Source organism: Procambarus clarkii, chromosome 86, assembly GCF_040958095.1.
Source record: "Procambarus clarkii isolate CNS0578487 chromosome 86, FALCON_Pclarkii_2.0, whole genome shotgun sequence".
NCBI lineage: Eukaryota > Metazoa > Arthropoda > Malacostraca > Decapoda > Cambaridae > Procambarus > Procambarus clarkii.
Window position 1 is genome coordinate 20648928 of NC_091235.1, and position 24868 is coordinate 20673795.

Here is a 24868-nt window from a genome sequence, read left to right on the forward strand (position 1 = left end):
TGTCTTTGCTACGTCGCACAGTCCTTGCAACATTCCCACTCCCACTTGTGTTGTTCATTCACTATTCACCCTCAGGAGGGCACTGTACCTTCTCACCGCTGTCCTTTTCCTGCAATGATGCCTAGGTTGCCAGATTCCCTGTTGGTTCACGTTTGCAATATCTCCATATTGTTTCCTTGCCTGGTGGGATACTTCGTAGATGGTTTTCTGAACTGAATTGTCCCACTTACAAGTCGTGCACCTCTTTGTAGGATGATAATCCCAAGCCAGAAAACTTGGGAAGTTTTGTAAGGCCCAGAAGGCTTATAGCCCCATCTTTCCTACTGTCATGAAATGCCTTTTCCTTGAACATTTTCCCTTTTACATACACTCCATTGTTGTGTTAACAGATGGGTCCAAGTGTGTCGACTATGTTGGCTACTCCGTTGTTTGACTTGATCAATCCTATATGCGCTTATCTCAGCCTCTGGGGGATAAGAGCCCCAGAGGCTCTTATCTTCACGGCGGAACTTTTCGCAATTTTATATGTTTATCATCTGCTGCTTTTTTTTAGGCATCAGTTTTCCTTTGTCAGTACAGTTGGCTGCGCAGTGCTCTCATGGTTGAGTAATTTAACCCTTTGCATCCTGTGGTTGTCGAAATCCAATTCTGGCTGTTTGTCATCACGAGCAGATTAAAGACAGTCGAATTTTCCTGGTTCCCAGCCTAATATATATAGCATTACCTTGTAGATCATTCATGCTTGACCATTTTATAAGTCTCTGGGACAAGTATAAATGGTTTCCTTAGTGGCGGTGTCCGCAAGTTCAATCATGGTAACATTTATATATATATTTTAGACTGGGAACCAACAAAATTCGACTGTCTATAAGGGATTCCTTATTTAGAGGTTTACCCCGTCATTCATTCTGCAATCTGCAACGATGAGCAAGGGTGTTTGTTGGTCTGGCGTTACAGATCACAAACTACATGCTCTTAAATGTGGTTTGTGTCCTTGACTTTCCTCCTATACCGCATGTAATAGAAGGTAGGAAATGGCTCTGGCTAGGCTGAGTATCGGCCACATACTCATTTAATGGAACAACGAACTGCTCTTTGATTTTCTGAACTGAATTGTCCCACTTACAAGTCGTGCACCTCTTTGTAGAATGTCGCGATTTTCAGGATGATCGTGTATCTTGCGTTCCTGTTTTTTCTCTCCGGGTCACTTGGTCCTCGATTATATACTTGGTGAACCCGATACATTTGATGTCGCTTGTCTTATGTCCTTTGTTCTTGCATTGGCATCCCGAGTGATATTTAGCGCCAACAGATGGCGCTACGTAGTGTTCCTGGCTTGGTGCTTCCTTTTGATAATGCTCGTTGACATAGGATTTTTTTCAAGTATTCAAGCATCTGTAAAAAGCTCGTACTTTTTTGGTTTGCTTTTGTTTAGAAAGTACAAACCCACTGTACTTGAATTGTGGTTATGTTGTTATGGAATGTTATGAGGCCAGTCATTCCCCAGTAGACAAGACTTCCACAATCTTGCCACGTCTGTGGTAGAAAAAAAAACTATCTTGAGATGAGACTATCTATCTTTCCACTAGACTATGACCTTTAGGAAGAACCACTTCCACTAGACGTTTGTTGTTGTTATAGATTCAGCAACTCGCAATAAGTTCCAAGTAGCACGGGCTATGGTGAGCCCGTAGTGGACTTACCTGTCACAGGAGCGGGGCAAGTAGCTCGGGCTATGGTGAGCCCATAGTGGACTTACCTGGCACAGGAGCGGGGCAAGTAGCACGGGCTATGGTGAGCCCATAGTGGACTTACCTGGCACAGGAGCGGGGCAAGTAGCACGGGCTATGGTGAGCCCATAGTGGACTTACCTGGCACAGGAGCGGGGCAAGTAGCACGGGCTATGGTGAGCCCGTAGTGAACTTACCTGGCACAGGAGCGGTGCTGTGTCTGTGCCACTAGACAATACATCCAATCATATTGATTAGCTATGTCCGCAAAGCATAGGGTAGACCGAGTGGCTTAAATATTATTCCTGTTCGAAGTGATTAAATTGAAATTAGCATCTGCTGACAAATATGAACATATTAATTATATTCCGTGTTGTATTTTGCGGTTCTTACATTTTAATTTTTTACTTGGTTTGGATATAAAAAGGTTTTGAGCGTCATAGAAAATGTGAAGATACTGAAGATTTCAGGCGTTTACATTTTCATCACAGTGTCTTGTAAACAAAGCTTTAACATCGCATTTTCCTTCTATTTTTTTCCTTGATATGTCCACATTAGTCAGGGAAATTGCCACTAATTGCCGTTAGTCAGGAAAAGCCCAGAGTAGTTAGTCTTAGGGTTACTCTGTACCCCTAAGACCAGAGTAGTCTTAGGGTTACTCTGTACCCCTAAGACCAGAGTAGTCTTAGGGTTACTCTGTACCCCTAAGACCAGAGTAGTCTTAGGGTTACTCTGTACCCCTAAGACCAGAGTAGTCTTAGGGTTACTCTGTACCCCTAAGACCAGAGTAGTCTTAGGGTTACTCTGTACCCCTAAGACCAGAGTAGTCTTAGGGTTACTCTGTACCCCTAAGACCAGAGTAGTCTTAGGGTTACTCTGTACCCCTAAGACCAGAGTACAGACGAGGTATTTATGGTATTAGTCTACTGGATAATAAATTCGTGTAGGAGATGAGTCACAATAACGTGGCTGAAGAAACGTCGTCGTCCCTTCAACTTCTAGTGTGTGGTCTGGTCAACAAACTCGTGTATATATAAACCTGGATGGTAGTGGTGATAGTGATAGTGGTAGTGGTGGTAGTGATAGTGATAGTGATAGTGGTAGTGGTGATAGTGGTAGTGGTGGTAGTGATAGTGGTAGTGGTGATAGTGATAGTGGTAGTGGTGGTAGTGATAGTGGTAGTGGTGATAGTGATAGTGGTAGTGATAGTGGTAGTGGTGGTAGTGATAGTGGTGTTGGTGGTAGTGATAGTGGTGGTGGTGGTAGTGATAGTGGTAGTGGTGGTAGTGATAGTGGTAGTGGTGATAGTGGTAGTGGTGATAGTGATAGTGGTAGTGGTGATAGTGATAGTGGTGATAGTGATAGTGATAGTGGTAGTGGTGGTAGTGATAGTGGTAGTGGTGATAGTGATAGTGGTGATAGTGGTAGTGGTGGTAGTGGTAGTGGTGGTAGTGATAGTGGTAGTGGTGATAGTGATAGTAGTAGTGATAGTGGTAGTGGTGGTAGTGATAGTGGTGGTGGTGGTAGTGATAGTGGTAGTGGTGGTAGTGGTAGTGGTGATAGTGATAGTGGTAGTGATAGTGGTAGTGGTGGTAGTGATAGTGGTAGTGGTGATAGTGGTAGTGATAGTGGTAGTGGTGGTAGTGATAGTGGTGGTGGTGGTAGTGATAGTGGTGGTGGTGGTAGTGCTAGTGATAGTGGTGATAGTGATAGTGGTAGTGATAGTGGTAGTGATAGTGGTGGTGGTGGTAGTGATAGTGATAGTGGTAGTGGTGGTAGTGATAGTGGTAGTGGTGATAGTGATAGTGGTAGTGGTGATAGTGGTAGTGGTGGTAGTGATAGTGGTAGTGGTCATTTTGGTGTTGATAGTTTCTTAAACCAAATTTGACACATCAATTAATAAAGAGAGTTCTTGTTTCAGAAGGATAAGAGTAGTGAAATATATTACTAATATTATATATGGGTTTTGTGTTGCCCAAAACATTTGGTGATGTAGAAACTTTTAATGTTTAATATATAAATTAATAGTAGTACGATTTGGAATGATAGTTTACTAGATTTTGGAAGAATGTAGTAAATCACATATAATCAATGCTGAATAAATTTGCTTTATAAATTGGCAATATATATATATAATTTTGTATTATTATTTTTATTACAATTAGTATTGCAGTATTATAAAATTAGTATAAAATTAGTATTTTATATTAGTATTAGTAAAATTTTTATTAAAATTAGTAGTAATGATTAAAATAATTAGAGATGATAACATTTAATCATCGATAGTGATTCTGCAAGAGCATTTGTAATGACGTCACACGAACAGCTGTTCCGTGTAAACATTGCAGCTGTTGTGGTTGGGGGGCTATTGGTCCCCCCCCCCCCACGCAGTCCTCAGCACCAGCTGTTAAGGACGACCTATATCAGGGGAGCCGGTCGGCCGAGCGGACAGCACACTGGATACGTGATCCTGTGGTCCCGGGTTCGATCCCGGGCGCCGGTGAGAAACAATGGGCAGAGTTTCTGTCACCCTATCCCCCTGTTACCTAGCAGTAAAATAGGTACCTGGGTGTTAGTCAGCTGTCACGGGCTGCTTCCTGGGGGTGGAGGCCTGGTCGAGGACCGGGCCGCGGGGACACTAAAGCCCCGAAATCATCTCAAGATAACCTTAAGATAACATCAGTGGTTCCTTAATTCACACCGACAATCCACTGACGTCAGAACACTCATTGAGCTCTGAACACAATCTAGGTATTGTGTCCTGATCAATCATTGCTAATAAGAAATGACACAGGATAAAAGATGATCAAATATGATCGTGATCAATATATGATGATCATGATATATGATGATCATGATGATCAATAGGCCTAAGTGGGTTGGATACTGATTGAGGCCTATTCAAGTAAAATGGACACCTATGAAACATTTTTATGAATTTGAGTATATGAAATTAGACGATCTAAAGAAATGCAAATACAAAGCTTAGGATATATATTTTATTCTTGTAAGTAAAACTTATTCTATTCCAGTAAAACTTACATTTTTCAGGTACATATTTCACATTAACAAAATATATATCCAATTCAGTTAACACGAATTTTTGGTGCTTATGATATATTGACCTAATTATTTTGTTCCATGCAGGTAAGGAGGATGTCGAACTATGGGGAAAAAAGGTAAGTTCTACCTTGATAAATATCTTGTTCAATGTACAAAGTAATGGTATGGTACAATGTAACAAAGTCAATGGCACAAAGTAATTGAACTCCTGCACATTGTTTTAAGTTTCTATATTAAGATAAAATTCTGTGACCGCGTCGATAATGGAGCGCGGATTTAGGCCTAAAACGGAGATCTTTTTGGATAGGTATCCAGAACAACAGTTTATCATACCACCAAGAACGGTTAAAAATATATTAGAAAATCAAAAGGAAATTTATGAAGTTTATTAAGTGCATATTCCTGGCCTCAGGCCGGGCTCGGAGAGTAGTAGAACTGTCGAAACCCTCTCCAGGTATACTCCAGGTAAAAACAAACCCCCAAAGGGTTCTTCCAAGTACACCAAACAAAGACCTTGAAGAAAACGGGTCCTTTGAAAAAATGAGTTTGGCCAATTTAATGTGATCAAGAAATGAGTGACATTCTAAATAGGTACTTCGTGGGAGATTATATTTGCCAGACTGCACTTGGGTGCAACGTTGCATATGGCAGACGACTCGCTAATTGCTGTCAAGATGCAACTACCTCAACACCGGGTCCAAGACCTGGGTGGACCTTGCCAAGCTGGACCTCTCTGTGGATGGTCTGGCTCAGGTAGGAGGCTATACCTGCTCAAGCTTAACTTTGGTCGCGAGAATCCATTAATGCAAAAAGGACAAGATTCTCATCACAATTTATAGATTGTGACTTAATAGGCTCGTATACGTCTTGGAGACACAAGAGATGAGTAGAAATATCTGAAGTGGTTTCAAAGAAACACAAAAGTAATAATTAACATTATTCAAAAACTTATTTGCTAGTACACATGGGGCTTAATTACTCGAAATTCGCGTTGGTCAAAGCTAAATCGCCTCAGACATTGAACGTCCAACTGATCGGTAACATTTCTCTTGAGAACAAAACCTCACTTAACACTTGTCTAAACAACCACTCGACTAATTAGGCTTATTAATCACTGCCGGTATTTAAAACTGGGGCACATGAGCTAACTAGGATGGTCGGATAATAACATGTGAGTCAAAATACTGTCACTGAGACAGATAATAATAATAATATGCAAATATTGGCAATGGGTCAGTGAACAAAACATAGCAGGTGTTAGCTAAATATGTGTGTGTGTGTATTCACCTATTTGTACTCACGTATTTGTGTCTGCAGGATCGAGCATTGACTCTTGGATCCCGCCTTTCGAGCATAGGATGTTTACAGCAATGACTCCGGTCTTATTTCCCTATCATACCTGGTTTTAAAATTATGAATAGTAATTGCTGCCACAACCTGTTCCTTAAATACATTCCATTTTTCCACTACTGTGTGTGTGTGTGTGTGTGTGTATGTGTGTGTGTGTGTGTGTGTGTGTGTGTGTGTGTGTGTGTGTGTGTGTGTATGTGTGTGTGTGTGTGTGTGTGTGTGTGTGTGTGTGTGTGTGTACTCACCTAGTTGTACTCACCTGGTTGTGTTTACGGGGGTTGAGCTCTGGCTCTTTGGTCCCGCCTCTCAACTGAGCTGTGTGTGTGTGTGTGTGTGTGTGTGTGTGTGTGTGTGTGTGTGTGTGTGTGTGTGTGTGTGTGTGTGTGTGTGTGTGTACATCTGTCTGGTCCCTGTGAGCCTTCACCTGTCGCAGGAGATGGATATAGCCGATAATGACTGGCAGATCGCACAGAACTACGCATAGAAAGACAATAATAAGAAATGCCTTGTTCACACACACACACACACACACACACACACACACACACACACACACACACACACACACACACACACACACACACACACACACACACACACACACATACCAGCACAGGCAGGTGGTCCTCAGGTGGTGTGGCAGCCGGTCCGCACATGCCCAACCACATGCCCAACCACATGCCCGATGTAGTAGGGAGGTGTTGTCACTGCACGTGGTGACGGGTGAGCCTTCACAAGTGAAGTGCGACAGTGACGGACTGTCGTCCTTCACACGAGGGAGAGGGCAGGCTTCCCTCGAAGCAGATCCCATGATCGTACTCCGGCAATATGCACTTACACTTCCAGGGAGTCATGCAGTGTCCGCTGAAACACTTCTTCTCCTTGGGGCCAGATTCACGAAAGCACTTACGCAAGCGCTTACGAACCTGTCCATCTTTTCTCAATCTTTGGCGGCTTTGTTTACAATTATTAAACAGTTAATGAGCTCTGAAGCACCAGGAGGCTGTTTATAACAATAGCAACAGTTGATTGGCAAGTTTTCATGCTTGTAAACTGTTTAATAAATGTAACCAAAGCCGTCAAAGATTGAGGAAAGATGTTCAGTATCTTCCTAGCGACTGTAAGAAATATTGCCGGAACAAAAATGGACGTTTCCTTGAAGAAATCTATCCACTTTCCTCTTCAAGACGTGCCGGACCAACCGGACTGTAGTGGATACTTGGGTCTGCGGGCCGCTTCAAGCAACAGCTTGCTGGATCAAGCTTTCACAAGTCAAGCCTGGTCCCGGGCCGAGCTTGGGGAGTAGAAGAACGCCCAGAACCCCATCAAGGTACATCCAAGCCTTGTTGTACACAGTAGCGACCGTTGTTGTACACAGTACCTTGTACCGACTTTGTTGTACACAGTACAACAAAGCAGTTACCAGGGAGGATGTTCTTAAACAAATAGTAAAACTCAAACCAAACAAATCCCCAGGGCCGGATGAAGTGTTTGCTAGGGTGCTTAAAGAATGCAAAGAGGAGCTTTGTGACCCACTGTCAACCATATTTAATAAATCAATAGAGTCAGGCAGAGTGCCAAAGTTTTGGAAAGTTGCTAATGTGATACCAGTTTTTAAGAAAGGAGATAGATCACTTGCGTCTAACTATCGACCAATTAGCCTAACGTCTATTGTGGGAAAGTTACTCGAATCTATAATAGCAAATAAAATTCGTCTTCATCTTGAAAAACATAAATTAATAATTGAGTCGCAACATGGTTTTATAAATGGCCGTTCATGTTTAACAAATTTGTTATCTTTTTATTCTAGCATTGTTGAGGCAGTTGATAGTGGTAAGGATTGCGATGTTGTATACCTTGACTTTAGCAAAGCTTTTGATACAGTGCCACATGAAAGACTGATTAAAAAAATAGAGTCTCATGGTATTGGGGGTGCTATATTAAGCTGGATTAGGGCATGGCTATACCAAAGGAAACAGAGAGTTAGTATAAATGGAATCAAGTCAGAGTGGGAAAATGTTGTAAGTGGAGTGCCTCAAGGCTCTGTCCTGGGACCTCTGTTGTTTATAATATATATAAATGATTTAGATTCAGGTTTGAGTAGCAACATTTGCAAATTTGCCGATGATACGAAAATCGGTAGGGAAATTAATTCGGAGGAGGACTCACTATCACTTCAAGTTGATCTAGATAGGGTTTTGAAATGGTCAAAGGATTGGCAGATGCAGTTTAATGCTGATAAATGTAAAGTTCTGAGGTTAGGTAATGATGATAGAGTTACAAGATACGAGCTAGATTCAGGTTTGAGTAGCAACTCAAGTTGATAGTGGCAATCCTTACCACTATCAACTGCCTCAACAATGCAACAATTCATGGGGAGGTCACTTTAGAACAGGAATTCGTACAACTGGTTAGAAATGTTAAAAAAGAGATAAGGAAAGCAAAAAGAAACTATGAAGTTCGCATAGCAGGGCAAGCAAAGACAAATCCTAAAGGGTTTTTTCAGTTATATCGTACTAAGACTAGGGAAAGGATAGGTCCATTAAAAACTGAGACAGGTCAAATAACAGATAGTGATGAAGAGATGAGTAGTATTTTTAATAAATATTTTGTATCTGTATTTACTAAAGAGGAACTTAACAATATGCCTTCAGCCGAACAAGTCTATGTGGGTGGGGACGAGGACAGGTTGACGAGTTTAGCAGTTACCAGGGAGGATGTTCTTAAACAAATAGTAAAACTCAAACCAAACAAATCCCCAGGGCCGGATGAAGTGTTTGCTAGGGTGCTTAAAGAATGCAAAGAGGAGCTTTGTGACCCACTGTCAACCATATTTAATAAATCAATAGAGTCAAGCAGAGTGCCAGAGTTTTGGAAAGTTGCTAATGTGATACCAGTTTTTAAGAAAGGAGATAGATCACTTGCGTCTAACTATCGACCAATTAGCCTAACGTCTATTGTGGGAAAGTTACTCGAATCTATAATAGCAAATAAAATTCGTCTTCATCTTGAAAAACATAAATTAATAATTGAGTCGCAACATGGTTTTATAAATGGCCGTTCATGTTTAACAAATTTGTTATCTTTTTATTCTAGCATTGTTGAGGCAGTTGATAGTGGTAAGGATTGCGATGTTGTATACCTTGACTTTAGCAAAGCTTTTGATACAGTGCCACATGAAAGACTGATTAAAAAAATAGAGTCTCATGGTATTGGGGGTGCTATATTAAGCTGGATTAGGGCATGGCTATACCAAAGGAAACAGAGAGTTAGTATAAATGGAATCAAGTCAGAGTGGGAAAATGTTGTAAGTGGAGTGCCTCAAGGCTCTGTCCTGGGACCTCTGTTGTTTATAATATATATAAATGATTTAGATTCAGGTTTGAGTAGCAACATTTGCAAATTTGCCGATGATACGAAAATCGGTAGGGAAATTAATTCGGAGGAGGACTCACTATCACTTCAAGTTGATCTAGATAGGGTTTTGAAATGGTCAAAGGATTGGCAGATGCAGTTTAATGCTGATAAATGTAAAGTTCTGAGGTTAGGTAATGATGATAGAGTTACAAGATACGAGCTAGATGGTGTTGTGATTGCGAAGTCGGATTGCGAAAGGGATCTGGGTGTTATGATTAGTAAGAATTTAAAACAAAAGGATCAATGCATAAATGTTCGTAATAAGGCAAATCGGACACTTGGATTTATTAATCGCAGCGTTAGTAACAAGACACCTGGTGTGGTTCTCAAGCTATATCTTGCTCTAGTTAGGCCCCATTTAGATTATGCAGTTCAGTTTTGGTCGCCATATTATAGAATGGATATAAATTCACTTGAACGTGTCCAGCGTAGGATGACTAAGTTAATTCCCCAAATTAGAAATCTTTCATATGAAGAAAGATTAACAAAGCTTAAGTTGCATTCACTGGAAAGGCGAAGAGTTAGGGGCGACATGATAGAGGTTTACAAGTGGGTGAATGGACATAACAAGGGGGATATTAATAGGGTATTAAAAGTATCAACACAGGACAGAACACGAAACAATGGGTATAAATTGGATAAGTTTAGATTTAGGAAAGACTTGGGTAAATACTGGTTCAGTAACAGGGTTGTAGATTTGTGGAACCAATTGCCGCGTAACGTGGTGGAGGTGGGGTCCCTCGATTGTTTCAAGCGCGGGTTGGACAAGTATATGAGTGGGATTGGGTGGTTATAGAATAGGAGCTGCCTCGTATGGGCCAATAGGCCTTCTGCAGTTACCTTTGTTCTTATGTTCTTATGTTCTTAGATGGTGTTGTGATTGCGAAGTCGGATTGCGAAAGGGATCTGGGAGTTATGATTAGTAAGAATTTAAAACAAAAGGATCAATGCATAAATGTTCGTAATAAGGCAAATCGGACACTTGGATTTATTAATCGCAGCGTTAGTAACAAGACACCTGGTGTGGTTCTCAAGCTATATCTTGCTCTAGTTAGGCCCCATTTAGATTATGCAGTTCAGTTTTGGTCGCCATATTATAGAATGGATATAAATTCACTTGAACGTGTCCAGCGTAGGATGACTAAGTTAATTCCCCAAATTAGAAATCTTTCATATGAAGAAAGATTAACAAAGCTTAAGTTGCATTCACTGGAAAGGCGAAGAGTTAGGGGTGACATGATAGAGGTTTACAAGTGGATGAATGGACATAACCGGGGGGATATTAATAGGGTATTAAAAGTATCAACACAGGACAGAACACGAAACAATGGATATAAATTGGATAAGTTTAGATTTAGGAAAGACTTGGGTAAATACTGGTTCAGTAACAGGGTTGTTGATTTGTGGAACCAATTGCCGCGTAACATTGTGGAGGTGGGGTCCCTCGATTGTTTCAAGCACGGGTTGGACAAGTATATGAGTGGGATTGGGTGGTTATAGAATAGGAGCTGCCTCGTATGGGCCAATAGGCCTTCTGCAGTTACCTTTGTTCTTATAGTACCTTGTACCGACTTTGTTGTACACAGTACCGAGCCAGAGCTCAACCCCAGCAAGCACAATTAGGTGAGTACAGTGTGCTCCACCAGTCAGCTAGGAAAATTCAATCTCTCTGTATTTGCTGGAGAAGAACTTGATATTTTGCCATCATCTGATCAAATCCATGTAGGTGTGAGGAGGGCAAGTTGAATCATTTAGTCGTTTCCAGGAAGTTATTAAACAGAAAAGTTAATGATAAACAAGTCCCCAGAACTGGGTGAAATCTTTGCCAAAACCCTAAAAGAATGTAAAGATGAGCTAAGTGATCCTTTGACTTTATATCAAATAAATAATTAGTCGAGCAAAGTTCAGAAGTTGTGGAGAGTTGCAAATGTAAAAAGGAAAACATAAGAACATAAGAACAAAGGTAACTGCAGAAGGCCTATTGGCCCATACGAGGCAGCTCCTATTCTATAACCACCCAATCCCACTCATATACTTGTCCAACCCGTGCTTGAAACAATCGAGGGACCCCACCTCCACAATGTTACGCGGCAATTGGTTCCACAAATCAACAACCCTGTTACTGAACCAGTATTTACCCAAGTCTTTCCTAAATCTAAACTTATCCAATTTATATCCATTGTTTCGTGTTCTGTCCTGTGTTGATACTTTTAATACCCTATTAATATCCCCCCGGTTATGTCCATTCATCCACTTGTAAACCTCTATCATGTCACCCCTAACTCTTCGCCTTTCCAGTGAATGCAACTTAAGCTTTGTTAATCTTTCTTCATATGAAAGATTTCTAATTTGGGGAATTAACTTAGTCATCCTACGCTGGACACGTTCAAGTGAATTTATATCCATTCTATAATATGGCGACCAAAACTGAACTGCATAATCTAAATGGGGCCTAACTAGAGCAAGATATAGCTTGAGAACCACACCAGGTGTCTTGTTACTAACGCTGCGATTAATAAATCCAAGTGTCCGATTTGCCTTATTACGAACATTTATGCATTGATCCTTTTGTTTTAAATTCTTGCTAATCATAACTCCCAGATCCCTTTCGCAATCCGACTTCGCAATCACAACACCATCTAGCTCATATCTTGTAACTCTATCATCATTACCTAACCTCAGAACTTTACATTTATCAGCATTAAACTGCATCTGCCAATCCTTTGACCATTTCAAAACCCTATCTAGATCAACTTGAAGTGATAGTGAGTCCTCCTCCGAATTAATTTCCCTACCGATTTTCGTATCATCGGCAAATTTGCAAATGTTGCTACTCAAACCTGAATCTAAATCATTTATATATATTATAAACAACAGAGGTCCCAGGACAGAGCCTTGAGGCACTCCACTTACAACATTTTCCCACTCTGACTTGATTCCATTTATACTAACTCTCTGTTTCCTTTGGTATAGCCATGCCCTAATCCAGCTTAATATAGCACCCCCAATACCATGAGACTCTATTTTTTTAATCAGTCTTTCATGTGGCACTGTATCAAAAGCTTTGCTAAAGTCAAGGTATACAACATCGCAATCCTTACCACTATCAACTGCCTCAACAATGCTAGAATAAAAAGATAACAAATTTGTTAAACATGAACGGCCATTTATAAAACCATGTTGCGACTCAATTATTAATTTATGTTTTTCAAGATGAAGACGAATTTTATTTGCTATTATAGATTCGAGTAACTTTCCCACAATAGACGTTAGGCTAATTGGTCGATAGTTAGACGCAAGTGATCTATCTCCTTTCTTAAAAACTGGTATCACATTAGCAACTTTCCAAAACTCTGGCACTCTGCCTGACTCTATTGATTTATTAAATATGGTTGACAGTGGGTCACAAAGCTCCTCTTTGCATTCTTTAAGCACCCTAGCAAACACTTCATCCGGCCCTGGGGATTTGTTTGGTTTGAGTTTTACTATTTGTTTAAGAACATCCTCCCTGGTAACTGCTAAACTCGTCAACCTGTCCTCGTCCCCACCCACATAGACTTGTTCGGCTGAAGGCATATTGTTAAGTTCCTCTTTAGTAAATACAGATACAAAATATTTATTAAAAATACTACTCATCTCTTCATCACTATCTGTTATTTGACCTGTCTCAGTTTTTAATGGACCTATCCTTTCCCTAGTCTTAGTACGATATAACTGAAAAAAACCTTTAGGATTTGTCTTTGCTTGCCCTGCTATGCGAACTTCATAGTTTCTTTTTGCTTTCCTTATCTCTTTTTTAACATTTCTAACCAGTTGTACGAATTCCTGTTCTAAAGTGACCTCCCCATTTTTAATCCTTTTGTACCAAGCTCTCTTTTTACCTATAAGGTTCTTCAAATTCTTTGTTATCCACTTTGGGTCATTAGTATACGATCTATTCAATTTGTATGGTATACTACGTTCCTGTGCTTTGTTTAGAATATTCTTAAATAAGTTATATATTGAATCCACATCGAAATCCCCATTTAAGTCACCTATCGCTGGGTTCATGTCTCGCTCCAAGACCGGCCCACACCCCATACCCAAGCCTTTCCAATCAATTTGACCCAAAAAATTTCTTAGGCTATTAAAATCAGCTTTTCGAAAATCTGGCACTTTAACAGAATTTTCTCCTACTGGTCTATTCCATTCTATGCTAAATCTGATTTCTTTGTGATCACTGCTCCCTAGCTCACTCCCTAATTCGATGTCATTAATTTGCGTTTCCCTGTTAGTTAACACTAAATCTAAAATATTATTTTCCCGTGTTGGTTCCTTAATGTGTTGCGTAAGAAAGCAATCGTCAATTAATTCTAGAAAATCTTCTGCTTCACTATTCCCTGTTTTGTTCAACCAGTTTATTCCGCTAAAATTAAAGTCACCCATGACATAAATACTGTTAGATCTAGATGCTCTAGATATTTCATCCCATAGATGCTTTGCTTCCATTCTGTCTAAATTTGGTGGCCTATATATTACTCCTATTATAATATTATTAGCTTTTTCGTTTAATTCAATCCAAATAGTTTCTGTGTGTGGCTCTGTTTTGATTCCCTCTTTGAGACTACATTTCAAATTGTCCCTAACATATATGGCTACTCCACCTCCTCGTCTAATATATCTATCTGTGTGAAATAGTTTAAATCCATATATTTGATATTCAGCTAATAGTTCTCTATTTTCTACATTCATCCACGTTTCGGTAAGTGCAATAATATCTATTTTTTCTGTGCAGACAAGAGCATTTAATTCGTTAATTTTATTTCTTAGACTTCTACTGTTAGTGTAATATACCCTAAGTGAATTGTTATTTTGCGGACCTTCTCTTTCCCTGATCGTTTTGCCAATTCCTTTCTCCCACAAACACATACTTTTATTACCTCCTTCCTCCAAATCAATTCCCATACCTCTATCTACTAACAGTTTAAACCCAAACAAACACCTCTAACCACTTCTTCTAGCGAGTTCGCAACAGCAACAACCCCAGCTCTCGATAGATGCACCCCATCACGAGCATACATTTCATTTCTTCCATAGAAGTGTTCCCAGTTGTCTATGAAAGATATTGCATTTGATTTGCAATATCTTTCCAGCCGGCAATTGACACCAAGTGCCCTCGATATCCATTCATTTCCCACTCCCTTTCTTGGAAGAATGCCACATATGATCGGGACTCCTCCCTTGCTCCTAACTAACTCTATGGCTGTTTTATACCTCTGAATCAGTTCCTCACTCCTGACTCGACCAACATCATTTCCTCCCACGCTAATGCAAATAATGGGATTGTTCCCATTACCAGCCATAATATCATTCATGTTGTTTATAATATCACCAATGCCAGCTCCGGGATAGCAAACCCTTAACCTGTTCCCCCTATCTCTAGCACAAAACGTTCTATCCAAATACCTTATCTGGGAATCTCCCACAACTAATGTTTGCTTAGGTACTTCCTTTACTTTCTGAGGGGCCTGCGCTTCCTTTCTCTTCGTTGCTTTCCCTTTTGCGCGATCCACAGTCTCTCCACAGCACTCGTCCTCCAAAACGTCAAATGAATTTGAAGTTGCTATGGCGTTTGAAGGCGGCTTTATCAAAGTAAGGCAAAATAGATCACTTGCATTAAATTATTGGTCTTAAAGACTTTTGTTGGAAAAATGCTTGAATCCACAATTGCAAAAGCCATTCGTTTATATATGTATATTGAGAAACAAATTAAAGAATGATTAACAACATGGCTTCAACAAAAGGCCGCTTATGACTGACAAATTTGCCATTATTCATTTCCAATATTTTTAAGGCTGATAGAGGAGAGGATTGTAACGTTGTGTACCTTGAATTTAGCAAAGCTTTTGACACTGTCACACGAAAGATTGATTAGACAGACAGACAGTCTCGCGGTATTGGGGGGGAAGCTGTCTTAAGTAGGATAAAGGCCTGGTTATTCCAAAGGAAACGAAGAGTTAGTATACATGGAGTCAAGTTAGAGTGGGGGAAAGCGTCGCAAGTGGAGTTATAACAACTGAATTTCCCCTGTACCACCATCAAGACCGATATCGGTAGCAGTTATAACTCTTTAAAACAGAAATTATTACTGCCACCACCTTCCCCTACTGTGGAAATCCTTACTTTTGATAATTATGATAACTGGCAGCGAAGAGGACCAGTCACCGAAGACGGGTCTGAAGACAGTCTTCGGAAGACCAAAGACTTATTTACCCTGGGTGGTGGGTCACCCTATCAAGTACCTCCACCTGATGTAGCTTAAAAAAAATGTACATCTCAATGAGTACAATGAGATGTACTCATTGACGTTGGTCAGAAGGGCTGCAGAGCAGGCGATGGGGGTCGCAGACGTGGCCAGATTGAAGGGAATCTATAAATCAGGTGGTGTAGATGGTGGTGACTGGTGGTGGTGGTGGTCACCAAGCCAGGTGGTAAAGGTTTGGAGCAGATGGTGAAGAATGAGATCAGTGGGCCAACTGGCAGAACAAGGAAGTCGCCTGTGATGCCTCGAGTGTGTCGATATGTTAAATTGCCTGCGCTTGCTGGCATTTTATAGTCATTGTCAATGATTTTACTGCTGTTTGGCCTTGCGCAAAAGGAGGCTGTAGTCTCTTTTGTCAGCTTTCCCTCTATACTCTTTCAGCCATCTCTTCAACTATCTCTTCACATGCTTATAGTCCTTCCTCTACACTTTCAGCCATCTCTTCAACTATCTCTTCTCATGCTTATAGTCCTTCCTCTACACTCTTTCACCCCCCTCCATCCTCCCTTCTGTAATCCTCTACAACCCTTCAACTCGCCATCGGCATTTTCACCTGCCTCTTCAGTCCTCCCTTTTAACTATCCAACTGGTTTTACTCGTCCTGTAATGCACCATCGGGGCCAAAGAACCAGAACAAAACCGCCGCAAGTACAACTAGGTGAGTGTATAGTGTAGTGTATCTCTCTTCTATTGAGAAGATAGTGATAGTGATACACTATAGTGTAGTGTATCTCTCTTCTATTGAGAAGATAGTGATACACTATAGTGTAGTGTATCTCTCTTCTATTGAGAAGATAGTGATACACTATAGTGTAGTGTATCTCTCTTCTATTGAGAAGATAGTGATACACTATAGTGTAGTGTATCTCTCTTCTATTGAGAAGATAGTGATACACTATAGTGTAGTGTATCTCTCTTCTATTGAGAAGATAGTGATAGTGATACACTATAGTGTAGTGTATCTCTCTTCTATTGAGAAGATAGTGATAGTGATACACTAGTGTAGTGTGTCTCTCTTCTATTGAGAAGATAGTGATAGTGATGCACTATAGTGAGTGTATCTCTCTTCTATTGAGAAGATAGTGATAGTGATACACTATAGTGTAGTGTATCTCTCTTCTATTGAGAAGATAGTGATAGTGATGCACTATAGTGAGTGTATCTCTCTTCTATTGAGAAGATAGTGATAGTGATACACTATAGTGTAGAGTATCTCTCTTCTATTGAGAAGATAGTGATACACTATAGTGTAGTGTATCTCTCTTCTATTGAGAAGATAGTGATACACTACAGTGAGTGTATCTCTCTTCTATTGAAAAGATAGTGATAGTGATACACTATAGTGAGTGTATCTCTCTTCTATTGAGAAGATAGTGATAGTGATACACTATAGTGAGTGTATCTCTCTTCTATTGAGAAGATAGTGATACACTATAGTGAGTGTATCTCTCTTCTTTTGAGAAGATAGTGATACACTATAGTGAGTGTATCTCTCTTCTATTGAGAACATAGTGATAGTGATACACTATAGTGAGTGTATCTCTCTTCTATTGATCTTTCCCATAAACAAAACCTCGTGTATAAATATGAGGACATAGAGTCACTTTAAGTTTGGTTAAACACATTTAAGTTTAATGTAATTTAATGTATGGTTATACATTAATGTAATTTAATGTATGGTTATACATTAATGTAATTTAATGTATGGTTATACATTATTAACATTATTTCTCCTGCGTATAGAGTGAATAGTACCAAAGTCTACTATCTAATTGACCATTATGTCACTATATGTACTATGGTAACATAGTTACAAACAGTAGTGTCTAAACAGGAAGAGGAGAGGGAGGGGAGGGGGGGGGGGTTGAAATGTTGATACAAGTTTGATAAATACAGCCCGATGGACAATTTCAGTTTGTTGCAGGAGCCTGTAACTGTATCTTTGTGTCTGTATACATAAATAAGCTTTATTTTTTTTTTCATTTTGATGATATAAAATTTCATATACAGTACTCATCAATACACTGATGAAGACACGTTTCATAGGAGTGCTCTTGGAGGAGTTTGATTGGAGTGCTCTTGGAGGAGTTTCATAGGAGTGCTCTTGGAGGAGTTTCATAGGAGTGCTCTTGGAGGAGTTTCATAGGAGTGCTCTTGGAGGAGTTTCATAGGAGTGCTCTTGGAGGAGTTTCATAGGATTATGTGCTCTTGGAGGATCAATATCCCGTTATCCAGCCCGCTTATCCTGATTTCCCTCTCCGTATAAAATGAAACTGTGTAGGACAACCAGAGAAGTGTGAACCCAACCCACCCATCTAGGATATGTGGGCCTGCGGGCCGCTCCAAGCAACAGCCTGGTGGACCAAACTCTCACAAGTCAAGCCTGGCCTCGGGCCGGGCTTGGGGAGTATAAGAACCCTCAGAACCCCTTCAACCAGGTACCCCTAAGCTACCGGACCATAAGAAACGTGGGTTATATGAGTACTTCTTATAGTACTTTGTACGTTTGCGACCATATAACGTACACAGTGAGACGTATAGTGAAGAATAGTGGTATGGGCCGTACTGTGATGGTGTACAGGGTTGGGTAGGTGTTGCAGGGGTGGACACATGACCATTAATATCAACATGACTTTGCACCCAGAAGTAGTGAGCCTAGCAACATTCACGTGGTTATGGAGCGTCACGTGCACGGGGTCCTATATATATGGGACTGTCACATTCACGTGGTTATGGAGCGTCACGTGCACGGGGTCCTATATATATGGGACTGTCACATTCACGTGGTTATGGGGCGTCACGTGCACGGGGTCCTATATATATATGGGACTGTCACATCTACGTGGTTATGGGGCGTCACGTGCACGGGGTCCTATACATATGGGACTGTCACATTCACGTAGTTAGGCTAATTTGTTCAGACAGTTTCGGTTTGTGTTTCCAGGCTTTTTGGCTTATAGCTTCAAACATCCTTCAGCTTCCCACTCCTCGTCTGAGTATTGTGACCACAAGCTGTCGTTTTGGCCTCAGCCAAGGAACCTTGCGTGATATAAGCTTGGATATCTTATAGGCAGACTTTGGGATTTCTAAATCAGACTTTTAATTTTCCTCCTGCAGACACGAAGATTCACGAAGCAGTTACGCAAGCACTTACGAACCTGGGGCTAGATTCACGAAGCAGTTACGCAAGCACTTACGAACCTGGGGCTAGATTCACGAAGCAGTTACGCAAGCACTTACGAACCTGTACATCTTTTCTCAATCTTTGGCGGCTTTGTTTACAGTTATTAAACAGTTAATGAGCTCCGAAGTACCAGGAGGCTGTTTATAACAATAACAACAGTTGATTGGCAAGTTTTCACGCTTGTAAACTGTTTAATAAATGTAACCAAAGCCGTCAAAGATTGAGGAAAGATGTACACGTTCGTAAGTACTTGCGTAACTGCTTCGTGCATCTGGCCCCAGGTCTCAAACGTCAAGCATGGATACCATAGATTACTTGCGTCTGACAAGAAGGTTGCTCTGGGTATGTTGTTCTTATAAATGATCTCCATCGGCGTACAGCACTGAATGGTTCTACACCCCCGTGGGGGAGGGGGTGTAGAACCCAATCCCCAATCACGAATGTGTGGGTTATGACCTAAATCCCACTCCAGTCAATCAAGCCAGGACTGAGTGGGCTGCAGGGTTCGATTCCACACTAGGTTGCTCATCTCTTTGAAGTGGAATTTGTATTATATTGTTTATAATTCATTATGTACACACACACATCACAATAACGTGATATATATCAAATGAACAAATCCACAAGGGGCTTGATGAGGGTTGGAACCTACGCGCTGGGTGTTGTGGAGTACTTGCACTCCAGGGTGCAATTCTTTTGACCATGTTGTGGTACAGTTGATTAAGGCGCGTCTGTTGAAGGCCCCTTGTGGATTTGTTCATTATATATGTTACCAGTCAACACTTTACACTCAACACCCCAGTCGCTTATCTTCACTCTCCCTCTCCTCACTGTCTCTCACTATACTCATCACTGTTCATTGTTCCTCCTCTCTCTCTCTCTCTCTCTCTCTCTCTCTCTCTCTCTCTCTCTCTCTCTCTCTCTCTCTCTCTCTCTCTCTCTCTCTCTCTCTCTCTCTCTCTCTCTCTCTCCCTCTCCCCGCCCACACCTCACCTCTCACCCTATCCTGTATTCACTATCTCTTCCTTCCATTCTCCCGTCACGTGTCCAAATCTCCACTGATTACCCCCCCCCCCCCCGCCCCCCATCTTCTTCACTGCTACACCCGTTTTCGACATCAACATTGATTAACGTGAAAACATTACCTGTTTCTGTTTTGATGGTTTCGAGAGTTGTTCTCCTCGCACAGCTGTGGCGTGTCTTCCTTGGTGATTGGCTGATCTCTTTGTCTTAGTGTTCCGAGGGCCATGACATGTTGATAACGAAAATCCTGCAGAAACTTGTCCTTTTCTCTCTCTCTTGAAAGCTTTGATTGTTGTTCCAACTATATATGTAAGATTGTTGACAGGAGACCGAAAAGTGCAGGCGATGAGTCACAATAACGTGGCTAAAGTATGTTGACCAGACCACACACACTAGAAGGTGAAGGGACTACGACGTTTCGGTCCGTCCTGGACCATTCTCAATCGACTTTAGAATGGTCCAGAACGGACCGAAACGTCGTCGTCCCTTCACCTTCTAGTGTGTGGTCTGGTCGAAAAGCCGTGGCTGATGTTTACACTGTGTTCTCTAATTGTTTATGGCACTCGCATTTTTTTACTGGATATATTTTGCACTTTCTACCATGTCTCTCATTCCAGTATGTTGTCATTTTATTGTGAAGTTTGGAAGGTGTCCTTGCAGTATTTCCCATGTTGACCAGACCACACACTAGAAGGTGAAGGGACGACGACATTTCGGTCCGTCCTGGACCATTCTCAAGTCGATTGTCTTCAGACACGTTATTGTGACTCATCGCCTGCATATTTCTCATGTATTTGTTGTGATGTATCTCACGCCTCTCCGTCCCAAGGAGTACAGTTTGGGCGCTCGCAGTCGGCTCAGTTGTCTAAATGCTTCACCGGTTGTATGTTTACAGTAAAGGAACTCTGCACCATTTCCTCCTCTGCAATCTCGTTTTCCTTGAATGGGGAGGGACTCGTAACATTCCATACGAGATAGCACCAATGGCTTTCAGAGTACCATCATTGTTGAGGCATCCCTTGTACTCATTATTCTTATCATTATTCACATTATACTCTCTTATACACATTATGCTAGACTATACTGGAGTATACAGTGCCAGCGTGAACTCCATAACATTGCAAAGAAAATTGAGTAAGTTCGAAAATATGCCGTAAGGCTCTTGGCGGAAATTAGAAACCTGAGCAGCGAAAACAGATTAATGGAATGGAATCTGCAAGGACTGAAGGGAGACGATCAGAAGGAGAGAGAGAGAGAGAGAGAGAGAGAGGTTGCAAAAGCTGTTACTGAGCCATGGAGGTCCAAGTGCTTCGTTTAGTGGTCGTGTGATGCATGGATTCATGGTGTGTGACGACTGTTACTGGTCGTGGCTGGTGTGTGACGACTGTTACTGGTCGTGGCTGATGTGTGACGACTGTTACTGGTCGTGGCTGGTGTGTGACGACTGTTACTGGTCGTGGCTGGTGTGTGACGACTGTTACTGGTCGTGGCTGATGTGTGACGACTGTTACTGGTCGTGGCGTGATTGGTGTGTGACGACTGTTACTGGTCGTGGCTGGTGTGTGACGACTGTTACTGGTCGTGGCTGGTGTGTGACGACTGTTACTGGTCGTGGCTGGTGTGTGACGACTGTTACTGGTCGTGGCTGGTGTGTGACGACTGTTACTGGTCGTGGCTGGTGTGTGACGACTGTTACTGGTCGTGGCTGGTGTGTGTGACGACTGTTACTGGTCGTGGTCGGTGTGTGACGACCCGTTACTGGTCGTGGCTGGTGTGTGACGACTGTTACTGGTCGTGGCTGGTGTGTGACGACCTGTTACTGGTCGTGGCTGGTGTGTGACGACTGTTACTGGTCGTGGCTGGTGTGTGACGACCTGTTACTGGTCGTGGCTGGTGTGTGACGACTGTTACTGGTCGTGGCTGGTGTGTGACGACCTGTTACTGGTCGTGGCTGGTGTGTGACGACTGTTACTGGTCGTGGCTGCCGTGTGACGACTGTTACTGGTTGTGGCTGGTGTGTGACGACTGTTACTGGTCGTGGCTGGTGTGTGACGACTGTTACTGGTCGTGGCTGGTGTGTGACGACTGTTACTGGTCGTGGCTGGTGTGTGACGACTGTTACTGGTCGTGGCTGGTGTGTGACGACTGTTACTGGTCGTGGCTGGTGTGTGACGACTGTTACTGGTCGTGGCTGGTGTGTGTGACGACTGTTACTGGTCGTGGTCGGTGTGTGACGACCCGTTACTGGTCGTGGCTGGTGTGTGACGACTGTTACTGGTCGTGGCTGGTGTGTGACGACCTGTTACTGGTCGTGGCTGGTGTGTGACGACTGTTACTGGTCGTGGCTGGTGTGTGACGACCTGTTACTGGTCGTGGCTGGCGTGTGACGACTGTTACTGGTCGTGGCTGGCGTGTGACGACTGTTACTGGTCGTGGCTGGTGTGTGACGACTGTTACTGGTCGTGGCTGGTGTGTGACGACTGTTACTGGTCGTGGCTGGTGTGTGACGACTGTTACTGGTCGTGGCTGGTGTGTGACGACTGTTACTGGTCGTGGCTGGTGTGTGACAACTGTTATTGGTCGTGGCTGTGTGTGTGGCGACTGTTACTGGTCGTGGCTGGTGTGTGACGACTGTTACTGGTCGTGGCTGGTGTGTGACGACTGTTACTGGTCGTGGCGTGATTGGTGTGTGTCGACTGTTGTCGGAAAATCCGACACCATTTAATAATCATACAGATAATAACTGTATTACCAACAAGTTACCCATAGAAAACGTAACTTGTAGTGGAATTACCGTCTATAGAAAACGGGATATCATCACCACATACCATTATAATTCACCAGCTATTTTGCTGGGAATTATTCTTAAATACATTAGTCTTTGGACTTTACCATCATAAAAACATCTTATATAAATTAACTTAATTATCAATATTAAAGTAGAGTAAATGTGACCCTTCTTTCACTTTCTGAAATCTGGACAATGTAAGCCAGGCGTCAGAGGGAGGAAGGGGCAGCGATTGTTTATTGAGACCAGAGGCTCACACGGGAGCAAATTCGGCTCCTGTTAAATTTACTTGGACGTAGTGTTATGGAACCCAAAGGTGTACCATTGTCAACACGCTGTCTACAAATACAAGTTAAGTGTCTATCCGAAACCCGTTTATCATTCATTTATGGCCATTAATGTCAGGATATAGGGTTAGCCGGTTAGAACGCGAAATCGCCTCAAACTAAAGGTAATTAAGCCAGGTCTTCATGTTCCATGTACTGTTTTCTCTGATATACTTGTCATATATAGGTATCTGGCTTCACAGCTAGCGCACTTTTGACAGGTCAAGACGAGGATGCAAGATTGTGCACCAGTTACTGGGTGATATGGAAGCTACCTCAAAGAGGATAATTTGGTGTCTACACCCTAGTTATACCTGGTGGACTAACCTGCTGTACTATAAGATAAGGAACCTTTTCAATGTATGTAGTTAATACAGTAGTTTGATTGGCTGCATATATATAAATATAAACCCCCCCTAATGTGTAGAGGATCGATTTGTGAGATTAAGAGATTATTGCAGAAATACAGTCCACTTATCATTATACAAATTGCTATCGAAGTATATAAATTAACGTAAATATAAATTCATATAAATTAAATAAATATAAATCTCACAGGTCGGTTCCCACATTATTTGGTCCTTCGAACCGGATTATTTGGACCTTCGGAACCGGAATATTCGGTCCTTTGAACCCACATTTGGTCATCTTAGTACCGGATGAACCAGTTAACCAGTGGATTCATTAAATATACTAGTGCAGTGTTATTTAAACAAAAGCCAGCCGTCAAGACGGCAGCGTAGCCTCGAGGGAGCTCAGGAGCCTCCCTCAGCCCAGTTCAGCTTCGTCAGCGGTTTCATGCAAACCCACAGATATTTGGTGGCGTGTTATTTCGTGAAATGACAGCGCTAATATAGAATCCAGCCAAATTAGTGGCTGTGTCTTCGCGATATTGTTCACGGATTTCGTGGTGTTACATTTCGCGAGAGATTATCTACGAATTTTGTGGACTTTATTTTGCGAGGTCACTAATAATATTTAATACTTCTAGATAATATTAGAAGTTTCATAGAGGCTAATTAAGAGGCTATTATCAATAATTGTGTATATTATTTCTCCAAAATAGAGAATTATTTAATATATATTGCACTAGTGATCACAGTATAATATTTACTAATTGCCAACCCACAACAGGGTAGGATATGACTAGTTGAACTATTATTGTTCATCCTAGTCCCATTATTACAATAGTCAGTTGTACTATATTGATCAACCTAACACCATTAATGAATGGTCCAGACCCTATTTTGGGTGTAATTTTTATCAACTCGAGTTGAGTTGTATATATAATAAATTACTTATGATCATTACACCTTTGAGTGATTAATTAGTGTCTCTACCATCCTAGGGTGATATAGAAGAGCTAACCTAAAGGTACTTCCAGTGACACTGGTTTATCACTCAAATCATTAGTGTGGATGATTGTATATATATATAATGTGTATTAATTTTAAGTGCTAACCTCTAGTAGAGGTAGGATTATTGCCTAGTGAGTTCAGAATTTACCCTAGGCTACCATCAGAGCTTGTTCAGTATTATGAGCAGCCCAAGTACAAGCCCCACAAGGCTTCACCAACGAGCCAGTATGGATAATGCAGGGAGAATGAAAAGAACCCTTGCAGGTCTTAAAGGCCACTTAACAAGACAGATCAAGAAATGTGAAGATTTGTCACAACAATCAACAGT

At 41.6% G+C, this 24868-nt stretch overlaps 1 long non-coding RNA gene across 2 annotated transcripts in view; it reads left to right on the plus strand.

Moving 5' to 3' along the window:
* LOC123768135 (uncharacterized) overlaps positions 1-24868 on the plus strand; it is a 130584-nt gene that overhangs the window by 21814 nt on the left and 83902 nt on the right. The window contains exon 3 of one of the 2 annotated variants that reach the window (XR_006774052.2): positions 4878-4909. The exons of the other annotated variant lie outside the window; for it this stretch is intronic. This is a non-coding gene — a long non-coding RNA (uncharacterized lncRNA). The remainder of the gene's footprint in view (positions 1-4877; positions 4910-24868) is intronic. 2 annotated transcript variants of the gene reach the window in all.